Source organism: Schistocerca gregaria, chromosome 3 (genome assembly GCF_023897955.1).
Source record: "Schistocerca gregaria isolate iqSchGreg1 chromosome 3, iqSchGreg1.2, whole genome shotgun sequence".
NCBI lineage: Eukaryota > Metazoa > Arthropoda > Insecta > Orthoptera > Acrididae > Schistocerca > Schistocerca gregaria.
The window spans coordinates 18,661,058-18,684,795 of NC_064922.1; the positions used below are offsets into that span (position 1 = coordinate 18,661,058).

General features: G+C 49.8%; 9 non-coding genes across 9 annotated transcripts; all 9 read left to right on the forward strand.

Annotated features, from left to right (window-relative positions):
* Positions 1–311: 311 nt before the first annotated feature.
* On the forward strand, positions 312–385 carry Trnaa-agc (transfer RNA alanine (anticodon AGC)). Its single transcript has one exon. It is a non-coding gene; the product is annotated as a tRNA-Ala (tRNA).
* Positions 386–1,771: 1,386 nt separating this feature from the next.
* Positions 1,772–1,845, forward strand: Trnaa-agc (transfer RNA alanine (anticodon AGC)). The gene has a single exon. It is a non-coding gene; the product is annotated as a tRNA-Ala (tRNA).
* Positions 1,846–3,231: 1,386 nt separating this feature from the next.
* On the forward strand, positions 3,232–3,305 carry Trnaa-agc (transfer RNA alanine (anticodon AGC)). Its single transcript has one exon. It is a non-coding gene; the product is annotated as a tRNA-Ala (tRNA).
* A 1,386-nt stretch (positions 3,306–4,691) lies between these two features.
* Positions 4,692–4,765, forward strand: Trnaa-agc (transfer RNA alanine (anticodon AGC)). Its single transcript has one exon. It is a non-coding gene; the product is annotated as a tRNA-Ala (tRNA).
* Positions 4,766–6,162: 1,397 nt separating this feature from the next.
* Trnaa-agc (transfer RNA alanine (anticodon AGC)) lies at positions 6,163–6,236 on the forward strand. Its single transcript has one exon. It is a non-coding gene; the product is annotated as a tRNA-Ala (tRNA).
* A 4,317-nt stretch (positions 6,237–10,553) lies between these two features.
* Positions 10,554–10,627, forward strand: Trnaa-agc (transfer RNA alanine (anticodon AGC)). Its single transcript has one exon. It is a non-coding gene; the product is annotated as a tRNA-Ala (tRNA).
* Positions 10,628–13,472: 2,845 nt separating this feature from the next.
* Positions 13,473–13,546, forward strand: Trnaa-agc (transfer RNA alanine (anticodon AGC)). Its single transcript has one exon. It is a non-coding gene; the product is annotated as a tRNA-Ala (tRNA).
* A 5,767-nt stretch (positions 13,547–19,313) lies between these two features.
* Trnaa-agc (transfer RNA alanine (anticodon AGC)) lies at positions 19,314–19,387 on the forward strand. The gene has a single exon. It is a non-coding gene; the product is annotated as a tRNA-Ala (tRNA).
* A 1,387-nt stretch (positions 19,388–20,774) lies between these two features.
* On the forward strand, positions 20,775–20,848 carry Trnaa-agc (transfer RNA alanine (anticodon AGC)). The gene has a single exon. It is a non-coding gene; the product is annotated as a tRNA-Ala (tRNA).
* The last annotated feature ends 2,890 nt before the right edge of the window (positions 20,849–23,738 follow it).

Below are 23,738 nucleotides of genomic sequence, written 5' to 3' on the forward strand. Positions count from 1 at the left end.
GTGTAAGTGTGGGGACCGGCTGTTATCGTGGTGTCATCGAGTGCAGATCTGTCTTAGGTATCACGGCTTAACGTCATTGAAGTCTAGAGGTGGACAACACGTTCGTCTTACTCAGAGCGGTGTCTGAACTCTATTTTCGACGTTATGCGTGCCACTTTCATTGTGGCCAACTACGATTCGATACAGAATGCACGAAACCTGAAAGACACCCTCACTGATACATAGAGAGTAGTGTTTGTCTGCGGAATAATGGGAGTGCAAGGGTCTGTGACGTTGATATGACTGTATGTGGCACTACTAGTTATCGGGGGGGTGGGCGTAGCTCAGATGGTAGAGCGCTCGCTTAGCGTGCGAGAGGTACTGGGATCGATACCCAGCGCCTCCAGAATTTTTAACACACCTACGTGCGCACCTTGCCATGCAAGTGGAATAATTCCCAACCGGCAGAGGTGTGTAGGCAGATACGAGCGAACGATTAGCATCCACAATTGCGCCGATTTCACGTAAATCCCACTGCACGTTCCCATTCTTTGCGTGCAGTCGGCTGCTACTGGTGTTGCTGGTTGTGACTGCTGATAACAGATGGCGTAGCAATCAATTCATGGAGTGAGTTGTATGTTTTGCGATAGTCTGTCTCTGACAAGGAAGCACAGGTGATATAGGTGCGAACACAGGAAGCTTGCAGCCCCTCGCTGCCTGCAGACACAGAGCAGCCACACTAGAAGAGCGGCGTAAGCCGTAGGCGAAATGTGCTCATTCGCTTTGGCGCGACGTCGAACTATAAATAAGGCTGTCACTAGCGTGAGCGTCGTGTAAAGTCGGAAAAGTCATCTGCATGGGTGATTGCCAAGTTTGGGGAGCGTTTCGTAGTACGATCAGTGCAAAGGCGACGCGGAAACTTGTTGTGTCCCAGTGTTTTGCAGTTGGACGACAAGAGTTTGACAAAGTAGCAAAGAGCGAGGCACTGAGTTGGCATGAACAATGGAGAGCACAATGGGGCTCGAGATGTGCTTGTTACCTCAGGTGCTGTGTGAATGTGGACAAGGAGTGAAATGGACCAATTTGTGACCGCCCTTTCAATTTAAGACGTTCAAAACAGACGGAATTTGCATTCGTAATACCAGAGCATCGAAACTACTTGGAACTCTTGTGTATATGAACGTGTCCGCGCCTTTGTATTCTGGTACCTTCGCCGCTACAAACCAACCAACCATCGTGTCCGTGCACATCAGAGTCGCAAAGAATGGAGAATAGCCAGGCTTGGTCGTGTGTGTAGCTGTAGCTCAGTTGGCAGGTCGTTCGCTTAGCGTGTGAACGGTCTCGGGTTCAAGCCCCGGCTCCTCCATGTTTTGTGGTCAGTGCATGGTATGTGTTGGTCGCAGCGAACATAAACGCCCGCAAGAAGGTGCAAAACCAGCGTCACAGACTGATATGATGTATACTGTCATAAGGAGAGCAAGGTGTAAGTGTGGGGACCGGCTGTTATCGTGGTGTCATCGAGTGCAGATCTGTCTTAGGTATCACGACTTAACGTCATTGAAGTCTAGAGGTGGACAACACGTTCGTCTTACTCAGAGCGGTGTCTGAACTCTATTTTCGACGTTATGCGTGCCACTTTCATTGTGGCCTACTACGATTCGATACAGAATGCACGAAACCTGAAAGACACCCTCACTGATACATAGAGAGTAGTGTTTGTCTGCGGAATAATGGGAGTGCAAGGGTCTGTGACGTTGATATGACTGTATGTAGCACTACTAGTTATCGGGGGGGTGGGCGTAGCTCAGATGGTAGAGCGCTCGCTTAGCGTGCGAGAGGTACTGGGATCGATACCCAGCGCCTCCAGAATTTTTAACACACCTACATGCGCACCTTGCCATGCAAGTGGAATAATTCCCAACCGGCAGAGGTGTGTAGGCAGATACGAGCGAACGATTAGCATCCACAATTGCGCCGATTTCACGTAAATCCCACTGCACGTTCCCATTCTTTGCGTGCAGTCGGCTGCTACGGGCGTTGCTGGTTGTGACTGCTGATAACAGATGCCGTAGCAATCAATTCATGGAGTGAGTTGTATGTTTTGCGATAGTCTGTCTCTGACAAGGAAGCACAGGTGATATAGGTGCGAACACAGGAAGCTTGCAGCCCCTCGCTGCCTGCAGACACAGAGCAGCCACACTAGAAGAGCGGCCTAAGCCGTAGGCGAAATCTGCTCATTCGCGTTGGCGCGACGTCGAACTATAAATAAGGCTGTCACTAGCGTGAGCGTCGTGTAAAGTCGGAAAAGTCATCTGCATGGGTGATTGCCAAGTTTGGGGAGCGTTTCGTAGTACGATCAGTGCAAAGGCGACACGGAAACTTGTTGTGTCCCAGTGTTTTGCAGTTGGACGACAAGAGTTTGACACAGTAGCAAAGAGCGAGGCACTGAGTTGGCATGAACAATGGAGAGCACAATGGGGCTCGAGATGTGCTTGTTACCTCAGGTGCTGTGTGATTGTCGACAAGGACTGAAATGGACCAATTTGTGACCGCCCTTTCAATTTAAGACGTTCAAAACAGACGGAATTTGCATTCGTAATACCAGAGCATCGAAACTACTTGGAACTCTTGTGTATATGAACGTGTCCGCGCCTTTGTATTCTGGTACCTTCGCCGCCACAAACCAACCAACCATCGTGTCCGTGCACATCAGAGTCGCAAAGAATGGAGAATAGCCAGGCTTGGTCGTGTGTGTAGCTGTAGCTCAGTTGGCAGATCGTTCGCTTAGCGTGTGAACGGTCTCGGGTTCAAGCCCCGGCTCCTCCATGTTTTGTGGTCAGTACATGGTAAGTGTTGGTCGCGGCGAACATAAACGCACGCAAGAAGTTGCAAAACCAGCGTCACAGACTGATATGATGTATACTGTCATAAGGAGAGCAAGGTGTAAGTGTGGGGACCGGCTGTTATCGTGGTGTCATCGAGTGCAGATCTGTCTTAGGTATCACGGCTTAACGTCATTGAAGTCTAGAGGTGGACAACACGTTCGTCTTACTCAGAGCGGTGTCTGAACTCTATTTTCGACGTTATGCGTGCCACTTTCATTGTGGCCAACTACGATTCGATACAGAATGCACGAAACCTGAAAGACACCCTCACTGATACATAGAGAGTAGTGTTTGTCTGCGGAATAATGGGAGTGCAAGGGTCTGTGACGTTGATATGACTGTATGTGGCACTACTAGTTATCGGGGGGGTGGGCGTAGCTCAGATGGTAGAGCGCTCGCTTAGCGTGCGAGAGGTACTGGGATCGATACCCAGCGCCTCCAGAATTTTTAACACACCTACGTGCGCACCTTGCCATGCAAGTGGAATAATTCCCAACCGGCAGAGGTGTGTAGGCAGATACGAGCGAACGATTAGCATCCACAATTGCGCCGATTTCACGTAAATCCCACTGCACGTTCCCATTCTTTGCGTGCAGTCGGCTGCTACTGGTGTTCCTGGTTGTGACTGCTGATAACAGATGGCGTAGCAATCAATTCATGGAGTGAGTTGTATGTTTTGCGATAGTCTGTCTCTGACAAGGAAGCACAGGTGATATAGGTGCGAACACAGGAAGCTTGCAGCCCCTCGCTGCCTGCAGACACAGAGCAGCCACACTAGAAGAGCGGCCTAAGCCGTAGGCGAAATGTGCTCATTCGCTTTGGCGCGACGTCGAACTATAAATAAGGCTGTCACTAGCGTGAGCGTCGTGTAAAGTCGGAAAAGTCATCTGCATGGGTGATTGCCAAGTTTGGGGAGCGTTTCGTAGTACGATCAGTGCAAAGGCGACACGGAAACTTGTTGTGTCCCAGTGTTTTGCAGTTGGACGACAAGAGTTTGACACAGTAGCAAAGAGCGAGGCACTGAGTTGGCATGAACAATGGAGAGCACAATGGGGCTCGAGATGTGCTTGTTACCTCAGGTGCTGTGTGATTGTGGACAAGGAGTGAAATGGACCAATTTGTGACCGCCCTTTCAATTTAAGACGTTCAAAACAGACGGAATTTGCATTCGTAATACCAGAGCATCGAAACTACTTGGAACTCTTGTGTATATGAACGTGTCCGCGCCTTTGTATTCTGGTACCTTCGCCGCTACAAACCAACCAACCATCGTGTCCGTGCACATCAGAGTCGCAAAGAATGGAGAATAGCCAGGCTTGGTCGTGTGTGTAGCTGTAGCTCAGTTGGCAGATCGTTCGCTTAGCGTGTGAACGGTCTCGGGTTCAAGCCCCGGCTCCTCCATGTTTTGTGGTCAGTACATGGTAAGTGTTGGTCGCGGCGAAAATAAACGCACGCAAGAAGTTGCAAAACCAGCGTCACAGACTGATATGATGTATACTGTCATAAGGAGAGCAAGGTGTAAGTGTGGGGACCGGCTGTTATCGTGGTGTCATCGAGTGCAGATCTGTCTTAGGTATCACGGCTTAACGTCATTGAAGTCTAGAGGTGGACAACACGTTCGTCTTACTCAGAGCGGTGTCTGAACTCTATTTTCGACGTTATGCGTGCCACTTTCATTGTGGCCAACTACGATTCGATACAGAATGCACGAAACCTGAAAGACACCCTCACTGATACATAGAGAGTAGTGTTTGTCTGCGGAATAATGGGAGTGCAAGGGTCTGTGACGTTGATATGACTGTATGTGGCACTACTAGTTATCGGGGGGGTGGGCGTAGCTCAGATGGTAGAGCGCTCGCTTAGCGTGCGAGAGGTACTGGGATCGATACCCAGCGCCTCCAGAATTTTTAACACACCTACGTGCGCACCTTGCCATGCAAGTGGAATAATTCCCAACCGGCAGAGGTGTGTAGGCAGATACGAGCGAACGATTAGCATCCACAATTGCGCCGATTTCACGTAAATCCCACTGCACGTTCCCATTCTTTGCGTGCAGTCGGCTGCTACTGGTGTTGCTGGTTGTGACTGCTGATAACAGATGGCGTAGCAATCAATTCATGGAGTGAGTTGTATGTTTTGCGATAGTCTGTCTCTGACAAGGAAGCACAGGTGATATAGGTGCGAACACAGGAAGCTTGCAGCCCCTCGCTGCCTGCAGACACAGAGCAGCCACACTAGAAGAGCGGCCTAAGCCGTAGGCGAAATGTGCTCATTCGCTTTGGCGCGACGTCGAACTATAAATAAGGCTGTCACTAGCGTGAGCGTTGCGTGAGCGTCGTGTAAAGTCGGAAAAGTCATCTGCATGGGTGATTGCCAAGTTTGGGGAGCGTTTCGTAGTACGATCAGTGCAAAGGCGACGCGGAAACTTGTTGTGTCCCAGTTTTTTGCAGTTGGACGACAAGAGTTTGACACAGTAGCAAAGAGCGAGGCACTGAGTTGGCATGAACAATGGAGAGCACAATGGGGCTCGAGATGTGCTTGTTACCTCAGGTGCTGTGTGATTGTGGACAAGGAGTGAAATGGACCAATTTGTGACCGCCCTTTCAATTTAAGACGTTCAAAACAGACGGAATTTGCATTCGTAATACCAGAGCATCGAAACTACTTGGAACTCTTGTGTATATGAACGTGTCCGCGCCTTTGTATTCTGGTACCTTCGCCGCTACAAACCAACCAACCATCGTGTCCGTGCACATCAGAGTCGCAAAGAATGGAGAATAGCCAGGCTTGGTCGTGTGTGTAGCTGTGGCTCAGTTGGCAGATCGTTCGCTTAGCGTGTGAACGGTCTCGGGTTCAAGCCCCGGCTCCTCCATGTTTTGTGGTCAGTGCATGGTAAGTGTTGGTCGCGGCGAACATAAACGCACGCAAGAAGGTGCAAAACCAGCGTCACAGACTGATATGATGTATACTGTCATAAGGAGAGCAAGGTGTAAGTGTGGGGACCGGCTGTTATCGTGGTGTCATCGAGTGCAGATCTGTCTTAGGTATCACGACTTAACGTCATTGAAGTCTAGAGGTGGACAACACGTTCGTCTTACTCAGAGCGGTGTCTGAACTCTATTTTAGACGTTATGCGTGCCACTTTCATTGTGGCCAACTACGATTCGATACAGAATGCACGAAACCTGAAAGACACCCTCACTGATACATAGAGAGTAGTGTTTGTCTGTGGAATAATGGGAGTGCAAGGGTCTGTGACGTTGATATGACTGTATGTAGCACTACTAGTTATCGGGGGGGTGGGCGTAGCTCAGATGGTAGAGCGCTCGCTTAGCGTGCGAGAGGTACTGGGATCGATACCCAGCGCCTCCAGAATTTTTAACACACCTACATGCGCACCTTGCCATGCAAGTGGAATAATTCCCGACCGGCAGAGGTGTGTAGGCAGATACGAGCGAACGATTAGCATCCACAATTGCGCCGATTTCACGTAAATCCCACTGCACGTTCCCATTCTTTGCGTGCAGTCGGCTGCTACTGGTGTTGCTGGTTGTGACTGCTGATAACAGATGCCGTAGCAATCAATTCATGGAGTGAGTTGTATGTTTTGCGATAGTCTGTCTCTGACAAGGAAGCACAGGTGATATAGGTGCGAACACAGGAAGCTTGCAGCCCCTCGCTGCCTGCAGACACAGAGCAGCCACACTAGAAGAGCGGCCTAAGCCGTAGGCGAAATGTGCTCATTCGCTTTGGCGCGACGTCGAACTATAAATAAGGCTGTCACTAGCGTGAGCGTCGTGTAAAGTCGGAAAAGTCATCTGCATGGGTGATTGAAAAGTTTAGGGAGCTTTTCGTAGTACGATCAGTGCAAAGGCGACGCCGAAACTTGTTGTGTCCCAGTGTTTTGCAGTTGGACGACAAGAGTTTGACACAGTAGCAAAGAGCGAGGCACTGAGTTGGCATGAACAATGGAGAGCACAATGGGGCTCGAGATGTGCTTGTTACCTCAGGTGCTGTGTGATTGTCGACAAGGACTGAAATGGACCAATTTGTGACCGCCCTTTCAATTTAAGACGTTCAAAACAGACGGAATTTGCATTCGTAATACCAGAGCATCGAAACTACTTGGAACTCTTGTGTATATGAACGTGTCCGCGCCTTTGTATTCTGGTACCTTCGCCGCTACAAACCAACCAACCATCGTGTCCGTGCACATCAGAGTCGCAAAGAATGGAGAATAGCCAGGCTTGGTCGTGTGTGTAGCTGTAGCTCAGTTGGCAGATCGTTCGCTTAGCGTGTGAACGGTCTCGGGTTCAAGCCCCGGCTCCTCCATGTTTTGTGGTCAGTACATGGTAAGTGTTGGTCGCGGCGAACATAAACGCACGCAAGAAGTTGCAAAACCAGCGTCACAGACTGATATGATGTATACTGTCATAAGGAGAGCAAGGTGTAAGTGTGGGGACCGGCTGTTATCGTGGTGTCATCGAGTGCAGATCTGTCTTAGGTATCACGGCTTAACGTCATTGAAGTCTAGAGGTGGACAACACGTTCGTCTTACTCAGAGCGGTGTCTGAACTCTATTTTCGACGTTATGCGTGCCACTTTCATTGTGGCCAACTACGATTCGATACAGAATGCACGAAACCTGAAAGACACCCTCACTGATACATAGAGAGTAGTGTTTGTCTGCGGAATAATGGGAGTGCAAGGGTCTGTGACGTTGATATGACTGTATGTGGCACTACTAGTTATCGGGGGGGTGGGCGTAGCTCAGATGGTAGAGCGCTCGCTTAGCGCTCGCTTAGCGTGCGAGAGGTACTGGGATCGATACCCAGCGCCTCCAGAATTTTTAACACACCTACGTGCGCACCTTGCCATGCAAGTGGAATAATTCCCAACCGGCAGAGGTGTGTAGGCAGATACGAGCGAACGATTAGCATCCACAATTGCGCCGATTTCACGTAAATCCCACTGCACGTTCCCATTCTTTGCGTGCAGTCGGCTGCTACTGGTGTTGCTGGTTGTGACTGCTGATAACAGATGCCGTAGCAATCAATTCATGGAGTGAGTTGTATGTTTTGCGATAGTCTGTCTCTGACAAGGAAGCACAGGTGATATAGGTGCGAACACAGGAAGCTTGCAGCCCCTCGCTGCCTGCAGACACAGAGCAGCCACACTAGAAGAGCGGCCTAAGCCGTAGGCGAAATGTGCTCATTCGCTTTGGCGCGACGTCGAACTATAAATAAGGCTGTCACTAGCGTGAGCGTCGTGTAAAGTCGGAAAAGTCATCTGCATGGGTGATTGCCAAGTTTGGGGAGCGTTTCGTAGTACGATCAGTGCAAAGGCGACGCGGAAACTTGTTGTGTCCCAGTGTTTTGCAGTTGGACGACAAGAGTTTGACACAGTAGCAAAGAGCGAGGCACTGAGTTGGCATGAACAATGGAGAGCACAATGGGGCTCGAGATGTGCTTGTTACCTCAGGTGCTGTGTGATTGTGGACAAGGAGTGAAATGGACCAATTTGTGACCGCCCTTTCAATTTAAGACGTTCAAAACAGACGGAATTTGCATTCGTAATACCAGAGCATCGAAACTACTTGGAACTCTTGTGTATATGAACGTGTCCGCGCCTTTGTATTCTGGTACCTTCGCCGCTACAAACCAACCAACCATCGTGTCCGTGCACATCAGAGTCGCAAAGAATGGAGAATAGCCAGGCTTGGTCGTGTGTGTAGCTGTAGCTCAGTTGGCAGATCGTTCGCTTAGCGTGTGAACGGTCTCGGGTTCAAGCCCCGGCTCCTCCATGTTTTGTGGTCAGTGCATGGTAAGTGTTGGTCGCGGCGAACATAAACGCACGCAAGAAGTTGCAAAACCAGCGTCACAGACTGATATGATATATACTGTCATAAGGAGAGCAAGGTGTAAGTGTGGGGACCGGCTGTTATCGTGGTGTCATCGAGTGCAGATCTGTCTTAGGTATCACGGCTTAACGTCATTGAAGTCTAGAGGTGGACAACACGTTCGTCTTACTCAGAGCGGTGTCTGAACTCTATTTTCGACGTTATGCGTGCCACTTTCATTGTGGCCAACTACGATTCGATACAGAATGCACGAAACCTGAAAGACACCCTCACTGATACATAGAGAGTAGTGTTTGTCTGCGGAATAATGGGAGTGCAAGGGTCTGTGACGTTGATATGACTGTATGTAGCACTACTAGTTATCGGGGGGGTGGGCGTAGCTCAGATGGTAGAGCGCTCGCTTAGCGTGCGGGAGGTACTGGGATCGATACCCAGCGCCTCCAGAATTTTTAACACACCTACATGCGCACCTTGCCATGCAAGTGGAATAATTCCCAACCGGCAGAGGTGTGTAGGCAGATACAAGCGAACGATTAGCATCCACAATTGCGCCGATTTCACGTAAATCCCACTGCACGTTCCCATTCTTTGCGTGCAGTCGGCTGCTACTGGTGTTGCTGGTTGTGACTGCTGATAACAGATGGCGTAGCAATCAATTCATGGAGTGAGTTGTATGTTTTGCGATAGTCTGTCTCTGACAAGGAAGCACAGGTGATATAGGTGCGAACACAGGAAGCTTGCAGCCCCTCGCTGCCTGCAGACACAGAGCAGCCACACTAGAAGAGCGGCCTAAGCCGTAGGCGAAATGTGCTCATTCGCTTTGGCGCGACGTCGAACTATAAATAAGGCTGTCACTAGCGTGAGCGTCGTGTAAAGTCGGAAAAGTCATCTGCATGGGTGATTGCCAAGTTTGGGGAGCGTTTCGTAGTACGATCAGTGCAAAGGCGACGCGGAAACTTGTTGTGTCCCAGTGTTTTGCAGTTGGACGACAAGAGTTTGACACAGTAGCAAAGAGCGAGGCACTGAGTTGGCATGAACAATGGAGAGCACAATGGGGCTCGAGATGTGCTTGTTACCTCAGGTGCTGTGTGATTGTGGACAAGGAGTGAAATGGACCAATTTGTGACCGCCCTTTCAATTTAAGACGTTCAAAACAGACGGAATTTGCATTCGTAATACCAGAGCATCGAAACTACTTGGAACTCTTGTGTATATGAACGTGTCCGCGCCTTTGTATTCTGGTACCTTCGCCGCTACAAACCAACCAACCATCGTGTCCGTGCACATCAGAGTCGCAAAGAATGGAGAATAGCCAGGCTTGGTCGTGTGTGTAGCTGTAGCTCAGTTGGCAGATCGTTCGCTTAGCGTGTGAACGGTCTCGGGTTCAAGCCCCGGCTCCTCCATGTTTTGTGGTCAGTGCATGGTAAGTGTTGGTCGCGGCGAACATAAACGCACGCAAGAAGTTGCAAAACCAGCGTCACAGACTGATATGATGTATACTGTCATAAGGAGAGCAAGGTGTAAGTGTGGGGACCGGCTGTTATCGTGGTGTCATCGAGTGCAGATCTGTCTTAGGTATCACGGCTTAACGTCATTGAAGTCTAGAGGTGGACAACACGTTCGTCTTACTCAGAGCGGTGTCTGAACTCTATTTTCGACGTTATGCGTGCCACTTTCATTGTGGCCAACTACGATTCGATACAGAATGCACGAAACCTGAAAGACACCCTCACTGATACATAGAGAGTAGTGTTTGTCTGCGGAATAATGGGAGTGCAAGGGTCTGTGACGTTGATATGACTGTATGTGGCACTACTAGTTATCGGGGGGGTGGGCGTAGCTCAGATGGTAGAGCGCTCGCTTAGCGTGCGAGAGGTACTGGGATCGATACCCAGCGCCTCCAGAATTTTTAACACACCTACGTGCGCACCTTGCCATGCAAGTGGAATAATTCCCAACCGGCAGAGGTGTGTAGGCAGATACGAGCGAACGATTAGCATCCACAATTGCGCCGATTTCACGTAAATCCCACTGCACGTTCCCATTCTTTGCGTGCAGTCGGCTGCTACTGGTGTTGCTGGTTGTGACTGCTGATAACAGATGCCGTAGCAATCAATTCATGGAGTGAGTTGTATGTTTTGCGATAGTCTGTCTCTGACAAGGAAGCACAGGTGATATAGGTGCGAACACAGGAAGCTTGCAGCCCCTCGCTGCCTGCAGACACAGAGCAGCCACACTAGAAGAGCGGCCTAAGCCGTAGGCGAAATGTGCTCATTCGCTATGGCGCGACGTCGAACTATAAATAAGGCTGTCACTAGCGTGAGCGTCGTGTAAAGTCGGAAAAGTCATCTGCATGGGTGATTGCCAAGTTTGGGGAGCGTTTCGTAGTACGATCAGTGCAAAGGCGACGCGGAAACTTGTTGTGTCCCAGTGTTTTGCAGTTGGACGACAAGAGTTTGACACAGTAGCAAAGAGCGAGGCACTGAGTTGGCATGAACAATGGAGAGCACAATGGGGTTCGAGATGTGCTTTTTACCTCAGGTGCTGTGTGATTGTGGACAAGGAGTGAAATGGACCAATTTGTGACCGCCCTTTCAATTTAAGACGTTCAAAACAGACAGAATTTGCATTCGTAATACCAGAGCATCGAAACTACTTGGAACCCTTGTGTATATGAACGTGTCCGCGCCTTTGTATTCTGGTACCTTCGCCGCTACAAACCAACCAACCATCGTGTCCGTGCACATCAGAGTCGCAAAGAATGGAGAATAGCCAGGCTTGGTCGTGTGTGTAGCTGTAGCTCAGTTGGCAGATCGTTCGCTTAGCGTGTGAACGGTCTCGGGTTCAAGCCCCGGCTCCTCCATGTTTTGTGGTCAGTGCATGGTAAGTGTTGGTCGCGGCGAACATAAACGCACGCAAGAAGTTGCAAAACCAGCGTCACAGACTGATATGATATATACTGTCATAAGGAGAGCAAGGTGTAAGTGTGGGGACCGGCTGTTATCGTGGTGTCATCGAGTGCAGACCTGTCTTAGGTATCACGGCTTAACGTCATTGAAGTCTAGAGGTGGACAACACGTTCGTCTTACTCAGAGCGGTGTCTGAACTCTATTTTCGACGTTATGCGTGCCACTTTCATTGTGGTCAACTACGATTCGATACAGAATGCACGAAACCTGAAAGACACCCTCACTGATACATAGAGAGTAGTGTTTGTCTGCGGAATAATGGGAGTGCAAGGGTCTGTGACGTTGATATGACTGTATGTAGCACTACTAGTTATCGGGGGGGTGGGCGTAGCTCAGATGGTAGAGCGCTCGCTTAGCGTGCGGGAGGTACTGGGATCGATACCCAGCGCCTCCAGAATTTTTAACACACCTACATGCGCACCTTGCCATGCAAGTGGAATAATTCCCAACCGGCAGAGGTGTGTAGGCAGATACAAGCGAACGATTAGGATCCACAATTGCGCCGATTTCACGTAAATCCCACTGCACGTTCCCATTCTTTGCGTGCAGTCGGCTGCTACTGGTGTTGCTGGTTGTGACTGCTGATAACAGATGCCGTAGCAATCAATTCATGGAGTGAGTTGTATGTTTTGCGATAGTCTGTCTCTGACAAGGAAGCACAGGTGATATAGGTGCGAACACAGGAAGCTTGCAGCCCCTCGCTGCCTGCAGACACAGAGCAGCCACACTAGAAGAGCGGCCTAAGCCGTAGGCGAAATGTGCTCATTCGCTTTGGCGCGACGTCGAACTATAAATAAGGCTGTCACTAGCGTGAGCGTCGTGTAAAGTCGGAAAAGTCATCTGCATGGGTGATTGCCAAGTTTGGGGAGCGTTTCGTAGTACGATCAGTGCAAAGGCGACGCGGAAACTTGTTGTGTCCCAGTGTTTTGCAGTTGGACGACAAGAGTTTGACACAGTAGCAAAGAGCGAGGCACTGAGTTGGCATGAACAATGGAGAGCACAATGGGGCTCGAGATGTGCTTGTTACCTCAGGTGCTGTGTGATTGTGGACAAGGAGTGAAATGGACCAATTTGTGACCGCCCTTTCAATTTAAGACGTTCAAAACTGACGGAATTTGCATTCGTAATACCAGAGCATCGAAACTACTTGGAACTCTTGTGTATATGAACGTGTCCGCGCCTTTGTATTCTGGTACCTTCGCCGCTACAAACCAACCAACCATCGTGTCCGTGCACATCAGAGTCGCAAAGAATGGAGAATAGCCAGGCTTGGCCGTGTGTGTAGCTGTAGCTCAGTTGGCAGGTCGTTCGCTTAGCGTGTGAACGGTCTCGGGTTCAAGCCCCGGCTCCTCCATGTTTTGTGGTCAGTGCATGGTAAGTGTTGGTCGCGGCGAACATAAACGCACGCAAGAAGGTGCAAAACCAGCGTCACAGACTGATATGATGTATACTGTCATAAGGAGAGCAAGGTGTAAGTGTGGGGACCGGCTGTTATCGTGGTGTCATCGAGTGCAGATCTGTCTTAGGTATCACGACTTAACGTCATTGAAGTCTAGAGGTGGACAACACGTTCGTCTTACTCAGAGCGGTGTCTGAACTCTATTTTCGACGTTATGCGTGCCACTTTCATTGTGGCCAACTACGATTCGATACAGAATGCACGAAACCTGAAAGACACCCTCACTGATACATAGAGAGTAGTGTTTGTCTGCGGAATAATGGGAGTGCAAGGGTCTGTGACGTTGATATGACTGTATGTAGCACTACTAGTTATCGGGGGGTGGGCGTAGCTCAGATGGTAGAGCGCTCGCTTAGCGTGCGAGAGGTACTGGGATCGATACCCAGCGCCTCCAGAATTTTTAACACACCTACATGCGCACCTTGCCATGCAAGTGGAATAATTCCCAACCGGCAGAGGTGTGTAGGCAGATACGAGCGAACGATTAGCATCCACAATTGCGCCGATTTCACGTAAATCCCACTGCACGTTCCCATTCTTTGCGTGCAGTCGGCTGCTACTGGCGTTGCTGGTTGTGACTGCTGATAACAGATGCCGTAGCAATCAATTCATGGAGTGAGTTGTATGTTTTGCGATAGTCTGTCTCTGACAAGGAAGCACAGGTGATATAGGTGCGAACACAGGAAGCTTGCAGCCCCTCGCTGCCTGCAGACACAGAGCAGCCACACTAGAAGAGCGGCCTAAGCCGTAGGCGAAATGTGCTCATTCGCGTTGGCGCGACGTCGAACTATAAATAAGGCTGTCACTAGCGTGAGCGTCGTGTAAAGTCGGAAAAGTCATCTGCATGGGTGATTGCCAAGTTTGGCGAGCTTTTCGTAGTACGATCAGTGCAAAGGCGACGCGGAAACTTGTTGTGTCTCAGTGTTTTGCAGTTGGACGACAAGAGTTTGACACAGTAGCAAAGAGCGAGGCACTGAGTTGGCATGAACAATGGAGAGCACAATGGGGCTCGAGATGTGCTTGTTACCTCAGGTGCTGTGTGATTGTGGGCAAGGAGTGAAATGGACCAATTTGTGACCGCCCTTTCAATTTAAGACGTTCAAAACAGACGGAATTTGCATTCGTAATACCAGAGCATCGAAACTACTTGGAACTCTTGTGTATATGAACGTGTCCGCGCCTTTGTATTCTGGTACCTTCGCCGCTACAAACCAACCAACCATCGTGTACGTGCACATCAGAGTCGCAAAGAATGGAGAATAGCCAGGCTTGGTCGTGTGTGTAGCTGTAGCTCAGTTGGCAGATCGTTCGCTTAGCGTGTGAACGGTCTCGGCTTCAAGCCCCGGCTCCTCCATGTTTTGTGGTCAGTGCATGGTAAGTGTTGGTCGCGGCGAACATAAACGCACGCAAGAAGTTGCAAAACCAGCGTCACAGACTGATATGATGTATACTGTCATAAGGAGAGCAAGGTGTAAGTGTGGGGACCGGCTGTTATCGTGGTGTCATCGAGTGCAGATCTGTCTTAGGTATCACGGCTTAACGTCATTGAAGTCTAGAGGTGGACAACACGTTCGTCTTACTCAGAGCGGTGTCTGAACTCTATTTTCGACGTTATGCGTGCCACTTTCATTGTGGCCAACTACGATTCGATACAGAATGCACGAAACCTGAAAGACACCCTCACTGATACATAGAGAGTAGTGTTTGTCTGCGGAATAATGGGAGTGCAAGGGTCTGTGACGTTGATATGACTGTATGTAGCACTACTAGTTATCGGGGGGGTGGGCGTAGCTCGGATGGTAGAGCGCTCGCTTAGCGTGCGAGAGGTACTGGGATCGATACCCAGCGCCTCCAGAATTTTTAACACACCTACATGCGCACCTTGCCATGCAAGTGGAATAATTCCCAACTGGCAGAGCTGTGTAGGCAGATACGAGCGAACGATTAGCATCCACAATTGCGCCGATTTCACGTAAATCCCACTGCACGTTCCCATTCTTTGCGTGCAGTCGGCTGCTACTGGCATTGCTGGTTGTGACTGCTGATAACAGATGCCGTAGCAATCAATTCATGGAGTGAGTTGTATGTTTTGCGATAGTCTGTCTCTGACAAGGAAGCACAGGTGATATAGGTGCGAACACAGGAAGCTTGCAGCCCCTCGCTGCCTGCAGACACAGAGCAGCCACACTAGAAGAGCGGCCTAAGCCGTAGGCGAAATGTGCTCATTCGCTTTGCCGCGACGTCGAACTATAAATAAGGCTGTCACTAGCGTGAGCGTCGTGTAAAGTCGGAAAAGTCATCTGCATGGGTGATTGCCAAGTTTGGGGAGCGTTTCGTAGTACGATCAGTGCAAAGGCGACGCGGAAACTTGTTGTGTCCCAGTGTTTTGCAGTTGGACGACAAGAGTTTGACACAGTAGCAAAGAGCGAGGCACTGAGTTGGCATGAACAATGGAGAGCACAATGGGGCTCGAGATGTGCTTGTTACCTCAGGTGCTGTGTGATTGTGGACAAGGAGTGAAATGGACCTATTTGTGACCGCCCTTTCAATTTAAGACGTTCAAAACAGACGGAATTTGCATTCGTAATACCAGAGCATCGAAACTACTTGGAACTCTTGTGTATATGAACGTGTCCGCGCCTTTGTATTCTGGTACCTTCGCCGCTACAAACCAACCAACCATCGTGTCCGTGCACATCAGAGTCGCAAAGAATGGAGAATAGCCAGGCTTGGTCGTGTGTGTAGCTGTAGCTCAGTTGGCAGATCGTTCGCTTAGCGTGTGAACGGTCTCGGGTTCAAGCCCCGGCTCCTCCATGTTTTGTGGTCAGTGCATGGTAAGTGTTGGTCGCGGCGAACATAAACGCACGCAAGAAGTTGCAAAACCAGCGTCACAGACTGATATGATGTATACTGTCATAAGGAGAGCAAGGTGTAAGTGTGGGGACCGGCTGTTATCGTGGTGTCATCGAGTGCAGATCTGTCTTAGGTATCACGGCTTAACGTCATTGAAGTCTAGAGGTGGACAACACGTTCGTCTTACTCAGAGCGGTGTCTGAACTCTATTTTCGACGTTATGCGTGCCACTTTCATTGTGGCCAACTACGATTCGATACAGAATGCACGAAACCTGAAAGACACCCTCACTGATACATAGAGAGTAGTGTTTGTCTGCGGAATAATGGGAGTGCAAGGGTCTGTGACGTTGATATGACTGTATGTAGCACTACTAGTTATCGGGGGGGGTGGGCGTAGCTCGGATGGTAGAGCGCTCGCTTAGCGTGCGAGAGGTACTGGGATCGATACCCAGCGCCTCCAGAATTTTTAACACACCTACATGCGCACCTTGCCATGCAAGTGGAATAATTCCCAACTGGCAGAGGTGTGTAGGCAGATACGAGCGAACGATTAGCATCCACAATTGCGCCGATTTCACGTAAATCCCACTGCACGTTCCCATTCTTTGCGTGCAGTCGGCTGCTACTGGCATTGCTGGTTGTGACTGCTGATAACAGATGCCGTAGCAATCAATTCATGGAGTGAGTTGTATGTTTTGCGATAGTCTGTCTCTGACAAGGAAGCACAGGTGATATAGGTGCGAACACAGGAAGCTTGCAGCCCCTCGCTGCCTGCAGACACAGAGCAGCCACACTAGAAGAGCGGCCTAAGCCGTAGGCGAAATGTGCTCATTCGCTTTGCCGCGACGTCGAACTATAAATAAGGCTGTCACTAGCGTGAGCGTCGTGTAAAGTCGGAAAAGTCATCTGCATGGGTGATTGCCAAGTTTGGGGAGCGTTTCGTAGTACGATCAGTGCAAAGGCGACGCGGAAACTTGTTGTGTCCCAGTGTTTTGCAGTTGGACGACAAGAGTTTGACACAGTAGCAAAGAGCGAGGCACTGAGTTGGCATGAACAATGGAGAGCACAATGGGGCTCGAGATGTGCTTGTTACCTCAGGTGCTGTGTGATTGTGGACAACGAGTGAAATGGACCAATTTGTGACCGCCCTTTCAATTTAAGACGTTCAAAACAGACGGAATTTGCATTCGTAATACCAGAGCATCGAAACTACTTGGAACTCTTGTGTATATGAACGTGTCCGCGCCTTTGTATTCTGGTACCTTCGCCGCTACAAACCAACCAACCATCGTGTCCGTGCACATCAGAGTCGCAAAGAATGGAGAATAGCCAGGCTTGGTCGTGTGTGTAGCTGTAGCTCAGTTGGCAGATCGTTCGCTTAGCGTGTGAACGGTCTCGGGTTCAAGCCCCGGCTCCTCCATGTTTTGTGGTCAGTGCATGGTAGGTGTTGGTCGCGGCGAACACAAACGCACGCAAGAAGGTGCAAAACCAGCGTCACAGACTGATATGATGTATACTGTCATAAGGAGAGCAAGGTGTAAGTGTGGGGACCGGCTGTTATCGTGGTGTCATCGAGTGCAGAACTGTCTTAGGTATCACGGCTTAACGTCATTGAAGTCTAGAGGTGGACAACACGTTCGTCTTACTCAGAGCGGTGTCTGAACTCTATTTTCGACGTTATGCGTGCCACTTTCATTGTGGCCAACTACGATTCGATACAGAATGCACGAAACCTGAAAGACACCCTCACTGATACATAGAGAGTAGTGTTTGTCTGCGGAATAATGGGAGTGCAAGGGTCTGTGACGTTGATATGACTGTATGTAGCACTACTAGTTATCGGGGGTGTGGGCGTAGCTCGGATGGTAGAGCGCTCGCTTAGCGTGCGAGAGGTACTGGGATCGATACCCAGCGCCTCCAGAATTTTTAACACACCTACATGCGCACCTTGCCATGCAAGTGGAATAATTCCCAACCGGCAGAGGTGTGTAGGCAGATACGAGCGAACGATTAGCATCCACAATTGCGCCGATTTCACGTAAATCCCACTGCACGTTCCCATTCTTTGCGTGCAGTCGGCTGCTACTGGCGTTGCTGGTTGTGACTGCTGATAACAGATGCCGTAGCAATCAATTCATGGAGTGAGTTGTATGTTTTGCGATAGTCTGTCTCTGACAAGGAAGCACAGGTGATATAGGTGCGAACACAGGAAGCTTGCAGCCCCTCGCTGCCTGCAGACACAGAGCAGCCACACTAGAAGAGCGGCCTAAGCCGTAGGCGAAATGTGCTCATTCGCTTTGGCGCGACGTCGAACTATAAATAAGGCTGTCACTAGCGTGAGCGTCGTGTAAAGTCGGAAAAGTCATCTGCATGGGTGATTGCCAAGTTTGGGGAGCGTTTCGTAGTACGATCAGTGCAAAGGCGACGCGGAAACTTGTTGTGTCCCAGTGTTTTGCAGTTGGACGACAAGAGTTTGACACAGTAGCAAAGAGCGAGGCACTGAGTTGGCATGAACAATGGAGAGCACAATGGGGCTCGAGATGTGCTTGTTACCTCAGGTGCTGTGTGATTGTGGACAAGGAGTGAAATGGACCAATTTCTGACCGCCCTTTCAATTTAAGACGTTCAAAACAGACGGAATTTGCATTCGTAATACCAGAGCATCGAAACTACTTGGAACTCTTGTGTATATGAACGTGTCCGCGCCTTTGTATTCTGGTACCTTCGCCGCTACAAACCAACCAACCATCGTGTCCGTGCACATCAGAGTCGCAAAGAATGGAGAATAGCCAGGCTTGGTCGTGTGTGTAGCTGTAGCTCAGTTGGCAGATCGTTCGCTTAGCGTGTGAACGGTCTCGGGTTCAAGCCCCGGCTCCTCCATGTTTTGTGGTCAGTGCATGGTAAGTGTTGGTCGCGGCGAACATAAACGCACGCAAGAAGGTGCAAAACCAATGTCACAGACTGATATGATGTATACTGTCATAAGGAGAGTAAGGTGTAAGTGTGGGGACCGGCTGTTATCGTGGTGTCATCGAGTGCAGATCTGTCTTAGGTATCACGGCTTAACGTCATTGAAGTCTAGAGGTGGACAACACGTTCGTCTTACTCAGAGCGGTGTCTGAACTCTATTTTCGACGTTATGCGTGCCACTTTCATTGTGGCCAACTACGATTCGATACAGAATGCACGAAACCTGAAAGACACCCTCACTGATACATAGAGAGTAGTGTTTGTCTGCGGAATAATGGGAGTGCAAGGGTCTGTGACGTTGATATGACTGTATGTAGCACTACTAGTTATCGGGGGGGTGGGCGTAGCTCAGATGGTAGAGCGCTCGCTTAGCGTGCGAGAGGTACTGGGATCGATACCCAGCGCCTCCAGAATTTTTAACACACCTACATGCGCACCTTGCCATGCAAGTGGAATAATTCCCAACCGGCAGAGGTGTGTAGGCAGATACAAGCGAACGATTAGCATCCACAATTGCGCCGATTTCACGTAAATCCCACTGCACGTTCCCATTCTTTGCGTGCAGTCGGCTGCTACTGGTGTTGCTGGATGTGACTGCTGATAACAGATGCCGTAGCAATCAATTCATGGAGTGAGTTGTATGTTTTCCGATAGTCTGTCTCTGACAAGGAAGCACAGGTGATATAGGTGCGAACACAAGAAGCTTGCAGCCCCTCGCTGCCTGCAGACACGGAGCAGCCACACTAGAAGAGCGGCCTAAGCCGTAGGCGAAATGTGCTCATTCGCTTTGGCGCGACGTCGAACTATAAATAAGGCTGTCACTAGCGTGAGCGTCGTGTAAAGTCGGAAAAGTCATCTGCATGGGTGATTGCCAAGTTTGGGGAGCGTTTCGTAGTACGATCAGTGCAAAGGCGACGCGGAAACTTGTTGTGTCCCAGTGTTTTGCAGTTGGACGACAAGAGTTTGACGCAGTAGCAAAGAGCGAGGCACTGAGTTGGCATAAACAATGGAGAGCACAATGGGGCTCGAGATGTGCTTGTTACCTCAGGTGCTGTGTGATTGTGGACAAGGAGTGAAATGGACCAATTTGTGACCGCCCTTTCAATTTAAGACGTTCAAAACAGACGGAATTTGCATTCGTAATACCAGAGCATCGAAACTACTTGGAACTCTTGTGTATATGAACGTGTCCGCGCCTTTGTATTCTGGTACCTTCGCCGCTACAAACCAACCAACCATCGTGTCCGTGCACATCAGAGTCGCAAAGAATGGAGAATAGCCAGGCTTGGTCGTGTGTGTAGCTGTAGCTCAGTTGGCAGATCGTTCGCTTAGCGTGTGAACGGTCTCGGCTTCAAGCCCCGTCTCCTCCATGTTTTGTGGTCAGTGCATGGTAAGTGTTGGTCGCGGCGAACATAAACGCACGCAAGAAGTTGCAAAACCAGCGTCACAGACTGATATGATGTATACTGTCATAAGGAGAGCAAGGTGTAAGTGTGGGGACCGGCTGTTATCGTGGTGTCATCGAGTGCAGATCTGTCTTAGGTATCACGGCTTAACGTCATTGAAGTCTAGAGGTGGACAACACGTTCGTCTTACTCAGAGCGGTGTCTGAACTCTATTTTCGACGTTATGCGTGCCACTTTCATTGTGGCCAACTACGATTCGATACAGAATGCACGAAACCTGAAAGACACCCTCACTGATACATAGAGAGTAGTGTTTGTCTGCGGAATAATGGGAGTGCAAGGGTCTGTGACGTTGATATGACTGTATGTAGCACTACTAGTTATCGGGGGGGGTGGGCGTAGCTCAGATGGTAGAGCGCTCGCTTAGCGTGCGAGAGGTACTGGGATCGATACCCAGCGCCTCCAGAATTTTTAACACACCTACATGCGCACCTTACCATGCAAGTGGAATAATTCCCAACCGGCAGAGGTGTGTAGGCAGATACAAGCGAACGATTAGCATCCACAATTGCGCCGATTTCACGTAAATCCCACTGCACGTTCCCATTCTTTGCGTACAGTCGGCTGCTACTGGTGTTGCTGGTTGTGACTGCTGATAACAGATGCCGTAGCAATCAATTCATGGAGTGAGTTGTATGTTTTGCGATAGTCTGTCTCTGACAAGGAAGCACCGGTGATATAGGTGCGAACACAGGAAGCTTGCAGCCCCTCGCTGCCTGCAGACACGGAGCAGCCACACTAGAAGAGCGGCCTAAGCCGTAGGCGAAATGTGCTCATTCGCTTTGGCGCGACGTCGAACTATAAATAAGGCTGTCACTAGCGTGAGCGTCGTGTAAAGTCGGAAAAATCATCTGCATGGGTGATTGCCAAGTTTGGGGAGCGTTTCGTAGTACGATCAGTGCAAAGGCGACGCGGAAACTTGTTGTGTCCCAGTGTTTTGCAGTTGGACGACAAGAGTTTAACACAGTAGCAAAGAGCGAGGCACTGAGTTGGCATGAACAATGGAGAGCACAATGGGGCTCGAGATGTGCTTGTTACCTCAGGTGCTGTGTGATTGTGGACAAGGAGTGAAATGGACCAATTTGTGACCGCCCTTTCAATTTAAGACGTTCAAAACAGACGGAATTTGCATTCGTAATACCAGAGCATCGAAACTACTTGGAACTCTTGTGTATATGAACGTGTCCGCGCCTTTGTATTCTGGTACCTTCGCCGCTACAAACCAACCAACCATCGTGTCCGTGCACATCAGAGTCGCAAAGAATGGAGAATAGCCAGGCTTGGTCGTGTGTGTAGCTGTAGCTCAGTTGGCAGATCGTTCGCTTAGCGTGTGAACGGTCTCGGGTTCAAGCCCCGGCTCCTCCATGTTTTGTGGTCAGTGCATGGTAAGTGTTGGTCGCGGCGAACATAAACGCACGCAAGAAGTTGCAAAACCAGCGTCACAGACTGATATGATGTATACTGTCATAAGGAGAGCAAGGTGTAAGTGTGGGGACCGGCTTTTATCGTGGTGTCATCGAGTGCAGATCTGTCTTAGGTATCGCGGATTAACGTCATTGAAGTCTAGAGGTGGACAACACGTTCGTCTTACTCAGAGCGGTGTCTGAACTCTATTTTCGACGTTATGCGTGCTACTTTCATTGTGGCCAACTACGATTCGATACAGAATGCACGAAACCTGAAAGACACCCTCACTGATACATAGAGAGTAGTGTTTGTCTGCGGAATAATGGGAGTGCAAGGGTCTGTGACGTTGATATGACTGTATGTAGCACTACTAGATATCGGGGGGGGTGGGCGTAGCTCAGATGGTAGAGCGCTCGCTTAGCGTGCGGGAAGTACTGGGATCGATACCCAGCGCCTCCAGAATTTTTAACACACCTACATGCGCACCTTGCCATGCAGGTGGAATAATTCCCAACCGGCAGAGGTGTGTAGGCAGATACAAGCGAACGATTAGCATCCACAATTGCGCCGATTTCACGTAAATCCCACTGCACGTTCCCATTCTTTGCGTGCTGTCGGCTGCAACTGGTGTTGCTGGTTGTGACTGCTGGTAACAGATGCCGTAGCAATCAATTCATGGAGTGAGTTGTATGTTTTGCGATAGTCTGTCTCTGACAAGGAAGCACAGGTGATATAGGTGCGAACACAGGAAGCTTGCAGCCCCTCGCTGCCTGCAGACACAGAGCAGCCACACTAGAAGAGCGGCCTAAGCCGTAGGCGAAATGTGCTCATTCGCTTTGGCGCGACGTCGAACTATAAATAAGGCTGTCACTAGCGTGAGCGTCGTGTAAAGTCGGAAAAGTCATCTGCATGGGTGATTGCCAAGTTTGGGGAGCGTTTCGTAGTACGATCAGTGCAAAGGCGACGCGGAAACTTGTTGTGTCCCAGTGTTTTGCAGTTGGACGACAAGAGTTTGACACAGTAGGAAAGAGCGAGGCACTGAGTTGGCATGAACAATGGAGAGCACAATGGGGCTCGAGATGTGCTTGTTACCTCAGGTGCTGTGTGATTGTGGACAAGGAGTGAAATGGACCAATTTGTGACCGCCCTTTCAATTTAAGACGTTCAAAACAGACGGAATTTGCATTCGTAATACCAGAGCATCGAAACTACTTGGAACTCTTGTGTATATGAACGTGTCCGCGCCTTTGTATTCTGGTACCTTCGCCGCTACAAACCAACCAACCATCGTGTCCGTGCACATCAGAGTCGCAAAGAATGGAGAATAGCCTGGCTTGGTCGTGTGTGTAGCTGTAGCTCAGTTGGCAGATCGTTCGCTTAGCGTGTGAACGCTCTCGGGTTCAAGCCCCGGCTCCTCCATGTTTTGTGGTCAGTGCATGGTAAGTGTTGGTCGCGGCGAACATAAACGCACGCAAGAAGGTGCAAAACCAGCGTCACAGACTGATATGATGTATACTGTCATAAGGAGAGCAAGGTGTAAGTGTGGGGACCGGCTGTTATCGTGGTGTCATCGAGTGCAGATCTGTCTTAGGTATCACGGCTTAACGTCATTGAAGTCTAGAGGTGGACAACACGTTCGTCTTACTCAGAGCGGTGTCTGAACTCTATTTTCGACGTTATGCGTGCCACTTTCATTGTGGCCAACTACGATTTGATACAGAATGCACGAAACCTGAAAGACACCCTCACTGATACATAGAGAGTAGTGTTTGTCTGCGGAATAATGGGAGTGCAAGGGTCTGTGACGTTGATATGACTGTATGTAGCACTACTAGTTATCGGGGAGGTGGGCGCAGCTCAGATGGTAGAGCGCTCGCTTAGCGTGCGA